General features: G+C 36.5%; 1 long non-coding RNA gene across 1 annotated transcript; it reads right to left on the bottom strand.

Annotated features, from left to right (window-relative positions):
• Positions 1 to 5,976: 5,976 nt before the first annotated feature.
• On the bottom strand, positions 5,977 to 8,659 carry LOC138713983 (uncharacterized). Its single transcript, XR_011336021.1, has 3 exons — positions 8,098 to 8,659; positions 7,744 to 7,832; positions 5,977 to 6,396 (listed from the first exon to the last, which is right to left on the bottom strand). It is a non-coding gene; the product is annotated as an uncharacterized lncRNA (long non-coding RNA).
• Between the last annotated feature and the right edge of the window lie 1,403 nt (positions 8,660 to 10,062).

Genomic DNA, 10,062 nt, shown 5'->3' on the forward strand with positions numbered 1-10,062 from the left:
TCGAAGTGGTTATCAAAGTAGACCCCAATATCAAAGTAACCCCTAACGACGGTATATACAGTCACGAAGCTCAATACGTAGTAAATATGCATCCATAGATAGTTGCTAACCACTAGGATCGCTACTATCGCCTCATTACAGACAATGCGAAATAGTACCTGTACAGTGTATTGTTCCTAGTACCTTCACAACTCAAGCTTCGTGAATGTATATACTAGACTGTGGTTACATCTTACAAATGTCATACACCTAAAGATCCAAAAATTAAGCGATTTATAGAAGCGAAAATGTGCAAACAAAAGAAAATAAGGAAAAGGTAAAATTATTGCGACAATTGAAGTCATAGGAAGAGTATAAATATATGTATACATAGGTTAATATTAGCGAAGAAGAAAGTAGAGGAGAAAATGCACCTGTGTAAACAAGAAGAAAATGCCGTCATGCCATTAAAAATTTTCGCAGAATAGTAGAATATCTTTTGAAATACGAAAATGAAGACGGGTGAAGAGAAGTAGAGGGACGAGAAAAAAGGAAGAAAAGAAGGCCGTGATTAATGAATAGGAAGAAATAGTGTACTCTATATGAAAGTATTTTAATAAAAATGAATTTACGAAAGCTATGTGTCATAATTAAAAATTGGAGAAGTACAAAAGTTATTAGGAAGTTGATGAAGAAGAGAAATAAGTAAAAGAAAATGAATAGAGAGAAAAAGTGTAAGTAGAAGGAACAGGAGGACTGGAACAAAATGTAAAAATATTCAGAGTAAAAGAATCATGAAGAGGACAAGAAAAAGTAGAAGAAAGGGGAGAATATAAAGTATGAAATGGGTTGGGTTTTACAAGCAGAGAGGAAGAAAGTGGGTAGAAAAGAACAGGAGAATTCGTAGCAAAGCAAAGCAATTCCCATGTAGGCCTATAGTTACTTACTGCTTATACATCCATCACTAATGCATAGTTTATTGGTAATGTTTTCCGTTCTAACTCTGCATAAGTCTCTTATAAAAATTATACACGGTTTATTAGTAAGACTGTATAATGCCTTATAGCGTGAAGATGATGATGATGATGATGATGATGATGATGAGATGATGATGATAATGATGATGATAATGAATTTTTTTCATCATATTTGAAGGAAATACAGGTTGTTTCCGATCTCTGATAACGAATTTGAATGACGTCATGTACGTCAGGAATCACACCGACAGCTGATTTGCGTTGATAGGTGACAAACCAGTAGTGAGTGATTTCATAATCAGAGTGCACGGTGTATCACAGTAGCAATGCCCAAGAAAATGGAGCCTTATTGGGAGGGGTACATAACTCTTCCCGATGCCAAGTACAGTTACTAGAAAACCATAGGAGCCTGCAAAAAACGTGGTTTCGTTATTTCCAAGAAAGACATCTTGTGTGTACCTAATAAGACTGGCAAAGCTCGGATGAGATTAATTCCAGAGTGGAAAAATGAAGCAAATCCATCCCCCGTCACAAGTCGCCGCACCCCACGAAATGATACAAATTAATTTCATTCGAGCTTTACCAAGCTTATTAACTAAACAGAAGTTGCCTTTCTTGGAAATAACGAAACCTCGTTTATTGCAGGCTTCTTTTATTTTCATTTAACTTTATTTGTCATTGGAAAGGGTTGTTATGTGCCCTTCCCAAAAAGGCTCTATTTTCTTGGGAATTTCTGCTGAGAGTCGCCGTGCACTCTGACTATGAGATCACTCACTACTGGTCTGTCACCTTGCGCCACAGTTCAGCTGTCGTGTGACTCCTGACGCACATGATTTTATTTAAATTTGTTATCAGAGATCGGATACAACCCTGTATTTCTTGGTCGTATTTCGAAGTTCGTGCGTGTTATTTTTATTCGGGAGATAGGAAATGCAGTTTGAAGAGTATGATCCCAAAACTCGCTCGGTTTGACCATTTTTATGATCTATGCATATATATGATTTTTTAGACCTCTGTTATTATGTTTTAAGCTTGTTTTCTTTAAACAACTCCAATATTTGTCTAAAGTATATGTTATTTTGCACGTTACTTGAAAACTCGCTCAGTCTGTAGATGACGGATAAAAAACTAGCCCAGTCCTATCATAGAAATGATCTTCGTTTTTGGGATGACACTGTTCATTTTCTATTTAGGCGATAGGGAATGCAACGAATGAGTATTGCACACGGAACTATCAAATTCCGTGAATCAGCAGCTAGTAGAAAACATGTTATGTAATAACAGCTTGTTCTTCTCTTAGAAAGTTGACCAGTGAAACAAGACATCCGATAAGAAATTGTGGTATTAGTCCTACATTTCTTGTAAGACAAAATCAATTTCTGTTTTTATGCCACATTGTTTTAATCTCTGAAGATCTCGATTGTTGTGAGACGCTGGATTAAGACATTTTAAAAATAAACAGCTACATAGAACAATAAACCCGATGATAGTATCAACCGATACAATAAAATAGCTTAGAGATAATTTTTCTGTATCCTTACACTGTTACTATTTTGATATTAACACATTGAGGTCGGTAATTACTAAAAACATTGGAATATCTCGCATTATTATCTGCTACTACTCCTACAGGAGAACACTGAAGTAAATGAAGCAAAAGCCAAGTAGCCTACTCGCCGTTGAACACAAAAATCTGTTATTTTTAACTTCTCAACGATGCTTTCTTACGGTACAAGAATATAAGGATTAGCGCCTGTTTCGGTCCCACATTTTCGGTAAACAGACAGATAGGTAACAGAGATATGGGTATTGACACTTGGGCCACGCTTTTTGTCATTGGTATTTTGGGTCACTGCATATTGGTAATGACTTTTTGGGTAAATGTGGCATATTGGTACCTACTTCGGTCATTATAGGCCCACTCTCAAAATACATAACTAAATGGAAGGAATAATTTTATTTTAAGCAATTGCACAGGAATTTACCGTCAGAGTAGGTACTATTCCATTTCTTCCTCTTCACTACCACAATCAGCCGCACGCTCACTGGGGTTGATATTCAGTTTGTAGGCTAGTGTCCTTAAATAAACATTCAACTGTCCTCTGATCTTGTAGTCCTAGTATTTTTCCACAATGGACACGATTTGCTCCTGGTTCTTGATGTAGCCTATGCTTTGTTCAGGAGAGACCTTACGTTTCTTTGCAAATTGTTTATTCCTTTGCTAGGAAATGTAATTTAAATTAAATTTATTTCATAAGCAATGACCAAGCAACAGGACTTAAAGCAATGACAAAAATTATGAAGTGACCGAAGTGCTGTACCAAAAAATTCGTGGTACGGAAATGGCCTATTACCGAAAATGCTGTACCAAAAATTTCGTGGGACCGAAATTCCTCATTTATCTAAATTGTCTAGGATCAAAAATGAAAAGTGACCCAAAAAGATGGACCGAAATAGCCTGAAACGGGATATAAATTGTCTCGTTAAAAACTTCGTATTGTGAAAAATACATCAAAGGTCTTAGACTACGGAATGGTATCAACCAGAAAGACGGAAACGAGGCATAGCCAAGGATTATCTACAAGGAATTGTTGAAATAGTGAGAGACTATTCACCGCTGTGAAGTAACAGCATGTCTGACCGGGTTCAAATCCTTATTGGGGCACGTTACCTGGCTGTTGTTTTTCCGGGGTTTACTCTCAGCCTTACTTACTTACTTGCTTACTTACTTATGGCTTTTAAGGAACCCGGAGGTTCATTGCCGCCCTCACATAAGCCCACCATCGGTCCCTATCCTGAGCAACATTAATCCAGTCCCTACCATCATATCCCACCTCCCTCAAATCCATTTTAATATTATCTTCCAATCTACGTCTTGGCCTACCTAAAGGTCTTTTTCCCTCCGGCCTCCCAACTAACACTCTATATGCATTTCTGGATTCGCCCATACGTGCTACATGCCCTGTCCATCTCAAACGTCTGGATTTAATGTTCCTAATTATGTCAGGTGAAGAATACAATGCGTGCGGTTCTGTGTTGTGTAACTTTCTCCATTCTCCTTTAACTTCATCCCTCTTAGCCCCAAATATTTTCCTAAGCACCTATTCTCAAATACCCTTAATCTCTGTTCCTCTCTCAAAGTGAGAGTTCAAGTTTCACAACCATAAAGACCAACCGGTAATATAACTGTTTTATAAATTCTAACTTTCAGATTTTTTGACAGCAGACTAAATGAATAAAGCTTCTCAACCGAATAATACCAGGCATTTCCCATATTTATTATGTGTTTAATTTCCTCCCGAGTATCATTTATATTTGTTACTGTTGCTCCAAGATATTTGAACTTCTCCACCTCTTCAAAAGATAAATTTCCAATTTTTATGTTTCCATTTCATACAATATTCTCGTCACGAAATATATAATCATATACTTTGTCTTTTCGGGATTTACTTCCAAACCTATCTCTTTTTGCTTCAAGTAAAATTCCCGTGTTTTCCCTAATCGTTTGTGGATTTTCTCCTACTATATCCACGTCATCCGCATAGACAAGCATTTGATGTAACCCGTTCAATTCCAAACCCTCTCTGTTATCCTGGACTTTCCTAATGGCATACTTTAGAGCAAAGTTAAAAAGTAAAGGTGATAGTGCATCTCCCTGCTTTAGCCCACAGTGAATTGGAAACGCAATAATAATAATAATAATAATAATAATAATAATAATAATAATAATAATAATAAAAATAAAGTAGTTATTCAATTAATTAGTCCATTAATTAATTATTAAATTAATTGTTGTTTGTGTTAATAAAGCTCTTGACGTCGTAACAACGAAAACCTCTTTTAGATGTTAAGTATTCACGAAAGATCCAAGTTACAAGCAAAGGACTAATAGAGGAAGACTTCACGGTGCCCTGCTACGCGTGTCTGACATGTGTAAAAGTCTCTCGATTATACACAGCTGTATCACACGGTGCGGCCATATGTGGAATTACTGTTTAGTACGAATTCGGTTGACAGAACAAAAGCTTTTGTGTTTGGAAAGGAGGATGCATAAAAAAGGTAGAGTTACAAAATTAGATCTAAAAATCATGCTCCAGAATTCTCAGCAGCTGCGTCATCAGAAGTATAAATGATAATAATACAGTTTTTGCTACGTCGAGTCTTTACTCCACTATACACTTCTCTCTTCTCTATACCTTTGAAAAGGAGCTGCATTATCTCCCCTCCTCCTTCCTTCCCCCCCTGTTCGAATCAATAAGATGCCAGTAGAATATTATTATTGTTTGTCGATGTAACAACATAAGAGTGACAGGTTCTAGACAGATATAAACAATGGTTACTCCCTCTTGTTGCTAGCTTCACGGTTTAGTTCTTTTACTTTTTTGTCTGAATTTGATTAGGGGATGTGCACTGTAGCTTAGACAGCGACCGAGTCGCCCCCTCCATCGTGATGAGAATTAATTAAAACTAGTCTCTACGTTGTCCGTCATAATTAATTCACTTTGTGAGTCAGCGAAATACAGTATACCTAGGTATACTTGGTGCAGGCAAACACTTGTTCACTAGTACGTACAAGGTTTATAGAGAAGCGCGTTTCCCCACGTGGAATTCGTGCAAGAGATTGTCCATCCATTTTCGTCACGTACATGCTTCTTGGGATTATATTCACACTTGTAGGGACGGCGTGAAGGCCTGACCAGGTGTGAAGTAATAAAGTTTCAGGAATTCAGTGTGCGGCGACAGAATAAACAGATGTGAGGTATTTGTTTTTGGATTCATGTTGGATGCACAAGAAGAGATTTGTTCACAGTTCGTGAATTGAGAAATGTGATAATGATTATACTTCGTCATAGAACATACAGCGTGTTTTTCTCTAAAAAGAAATTTTAGCGGCTTCTCAAAATGATAATGTACTGTAAAATAAATCGTGGGGCTTCTGCGAAAACCGTATAATTCCAATTTTGGTGAAAATTGAGTTATTGTTATCTGAATATCGTCGCTGACAAAATGTAAATTTTACAGGAGAAGGAAAAAACCGAATAAAAACCATAAATATAACGCAATAGTCTTGAAAAGTGGTGTATGGCTATGAAATAGCATAACTAATTTGTAACTAAGTGAAAATGGATGATCATGGCCGTAGACATATGGCCATGTCACTTACGCGGTATTGGAACTCTGCCGTTGACTACATTTTGTTAATTACGCGGTATTGTGAGACAACTTTAGCAGCTTCAGGACACATGCTGACAAGCGTTTTCTTTGCGTGTAAACTGCCTTCTGGAAATATTATTCTTGCTCTTGTATATGTCAATGTGTTATCTGAATTGTTGTCCTACCATCTGACTTGAGGTCAAGGTCGGTAGGCTGTAGCTTGAATCAGCACTAGATTACGTTCCAGACAATGATTGCTGCATTCTTAGTCAGTCAAATGCTGAAACTGGGAAAGGAAAAAGAAGACACAGTTCAATGTTTATTGTTATAATAATAACAATAATAATAAAAATATAATAATAATAATAATAATAATAATGACAATCTGATACCAGGTACTTTATTTTTACACTACGTATTTGAATAGATAAGTAGAATTGTTACTAAAAATGTTGCTAACAAATATAATTTTATAATAAAATAATGAATAATAACAATATTATCATTATTATTATTATTATTATTATTATTATTATTATTATTATTATTATTATTGACAATGGACTTGACTGACTTGCGAATAATGAAAAGATAATCATATAAAAATGTAATAATGTGATGATAATTTTTCAGGCACAATATTTGTTAAACACAATAAAGAAGTAATTATAGGTCTATGCTGAAATCACAAAAAGTAATCCTTGAGTAACCCTAGTGGAATACTATAATAAAAACTATGGCACAATTGGTTCTATATACAATAATGTGACGGTAATTTAGGCAGACTACTAATGCTCTTTTTTCTGTGCTTTTGCACGAGAATATGGGTTTTTTTTTTTCTGAAGGGACGCCATCAGTACTATTAGCTAACCTATATCGCACAGTTCATTCTTTAATTCCCAATGTACACAGAAACATGTTTTTGCAAACCTGAATTTTTTTCTCAGCAACTTTTAGGTTGTAGACAAATGTTCGTAGGAGTGAAATCCAACTGAAAGATTTGATACGTAAAGGGTCTTCTGTTCCTTTCCAGAATGCCTGAAAGATGTGTCTTCTCTTATTAAAAATTAAATTACAGCCCCTTACTTTCGAATTTTGGCACATTTTATAACTACACTCTGGCCCCAAATTCCTTGCATCTCTTTCCGTATCATGTGTCACTTTGCCATTTTCGATCTCTAGTAGCTAAGATAAGCTTCCTCTTCCATTCTAAGTTTTCTATTTTCCATTTTCTTCCACTTACCCTTTTGTGGCTTTCAACTACTTTTTCTTTTCTGTCAAGTTTCCATGAAACGCTTGTAGATTCTTCTCTTTACCTTTTTCTGACGAATGTAAAGATGTAGAATAAGTAGCACTCACGAATTCTTCGGGGTTGTCTACATCTGAAGACGCATCCGAAATTTGGTGTAGATCCTTCATTGACGGGGTATTGTCTTCAGTTTCTGTCCTATCCTATTTCTAGCGGTATTATTTTAATAGTATGCTTTAAATCATACCAGACTGCATAATACGTTCTTATTGTTCATGTTATAGTTGTAATCCCCTGGTAGAGGGGCAGAGAAGGCCTGACGGCCTTATCTCTACCAGGTTAAATAAATAAATCTAATCTAATCTAATACGATCATAACCTTACCGGTAACACTGGACGGACAATGCCTGATCTGCAGCAGCCATTTTCAGAAGGACGGTTTTCTTTTGCATTTGAATTATCAGGCAGTACACCTACGAATAAGATGAGATTACTAGTGTTTATAAATGTGATATAAATGGATTAAAACATGTGTAGTAAATATTATCATCAATTTAGATCTTCCTCCTACCGGAGGAAATGGAAGGAACAAGCTCAGCATCACTGAATGTAGCGTAAATTATTTTAGCGGCCCATTCATGATTATTTACATAAAGTTCTTAAATTAAGTTTGCTGTTATGATTCCGTAACTGAAGAAAAATAAACGTTTAATAACTGTGATATTTCTTATGCCATACCTTCGTTAATGTTCACAGAAGTTTCTCCCGTCTTGAATGCAGAACATAGCACAGATAGGATTTCGTTCTCGCTGAACTGACTGTCGTCTGATTCATTATCCATTTCTTTTCTTGTATCTGTAGGCCTATATGATAATAAAATAATAAATGTACTATATTTCAGTGAATGAACTTGCAGTAAGATTCTGCGGGAATTCAGCTCAATTAACATTCAATTAGTGAAATAATTCTATTATATTTAACTTTTAAATAATTGAAACTGAACACTTCTTTAATCTTCTCAGAATATTACACACTGTTGATACAATTTCACAAGGCAGTAACGAGAACCAGCTTCCGTACTGAGGGCGCGCAGGGAGTAGACATAACAGCCTATCTGTTGTCAGATACGCGGTATTTCCTACAGACTTCTCGTGACTTCAGATACGCGGTATTGTACCCCCCTCCTTCGCACGCAGGCCATTCATGTAATCAAATTCCCGCGCTTGTCAATGCATGCAGATGACAGTGGAGGTACCATCTGTGCAAAAAAACAGTTTTGACCAAAAATGTCAGTTACGCGGTATTGTTTCTTAAGCGACGATATGTAAAATGTTATGCTCCATAGTCTGGGAAAACCCACTTATTCCTGTGAAGTATAGTTTTGGAGTTGTAGTCTTGGTCAGTTTTCAGTGAGTCCTAAAATTACATTTTATTGCCAGGGAAAAGCCTTTAAAATTACTTAGTGGATTTTCATAGAACTTTTATATAGTTTCCTACACGGAAAATCCTGCAAGTCCATCAGCACTACTGATAATTAACATTATAAAGTTTTACTTTTTAACAGAAATTGGAAGGTGCCTTATGCATTTCTTGATCAATATTATTCCAGATAAAGTCAAACAGGTTTCCATGTTCTGAGATAATTGTGGAGGACAAAACCGAATTCAGCATATTGTAGCACTTTTAATGTGCAGTCTTAAAAAAAGTTTTGTTGCACAGATAGTAAGTCTCAGAAAGGAGGCGCATGTTCAGAGGACGAGCGACCTGGTTCACAAGAGAACGGCTAGTTGAGGTAATAAAATTAGTTTTATTTCGTTGTATGTCTGATCATGCGCACTACCTCCTTTCTCGGACTTATAAAGTATCTGTGCGATGAAACGTTTTCTGAGATTGTACCTAATTCAAGCCAATAACTTAGAAGTAATAGAACAGAAGATTTTGTTTTCTTTTTAGTTGCTTATTTAACGACGCTGTATCACTACTAGGTTATTTAGCGTCGATGAGATTGGTGATAGCGAGATGGTATTTGGCGAGATGAGACCGAGGATTCGCCATAGATTACCTGGCATTCACCTTGCGGTTGGGGAAAACCTCGAAAAAACCAACCAGGTAATCAGCCCAAGCGGGGATCGAATGCTCGCCCGAGCACAACTTCAGACCGACAGGCAAGCGCCTTAACCGACTGAGCCACGCCGGTGGCTGATTTTGGAAAGTGGACATAGTTACATGGAAGTTAATTCCAGCTAAGAAACACATTTCAGTTTATACAATGTGGGACTGGCTAAACATTTTTCTAGTTACTAGAGCACATTCACGGAAAGAATATAAAAAAATCTCCTTTACTTACTTTCTTACTTACTTACTTACTTACTTACTTACTTACTTACCGGCTTTTAAGGAACCCGGAGGTTCATTGCCGCCCTCACATAAGCCAGCCATCGGTCCCTATCCTGAGCTAGATTAATCCATTCTCTATCATCATATCCCACCTCCCTCAAATCCATTTTAATATTATCTTCCCATCTACGCCTCGGCCTCCCTAAAGGTATTTTTCCTCCGGCCTCCCAACTAACACTCTATATGCATTTCTGAATTGGCCCATACGTGCTACATGCCCTGTCCATCTCATACGTCTGGATTTAATGCTCCTATTGTTGTAAAAGATTTAAAATTTCAATGTTGATCTGAAAGAACTAAGTAAAT

This window comes from Periplaneta americana, chromosome 14, assembly GCF_040183065.1.
Source record: "Periplaneta americana isolate PAMFEO1 chromosome 14, P.americana_PAMFEO1_priV1, whole genome shotgun sequence".
Lineage (NCBI taxonomy): Eukaryota > Metazoa > Arthropoda > Insecta > Blattodea > Blattidae > Periplaneta > Periplaneta americana.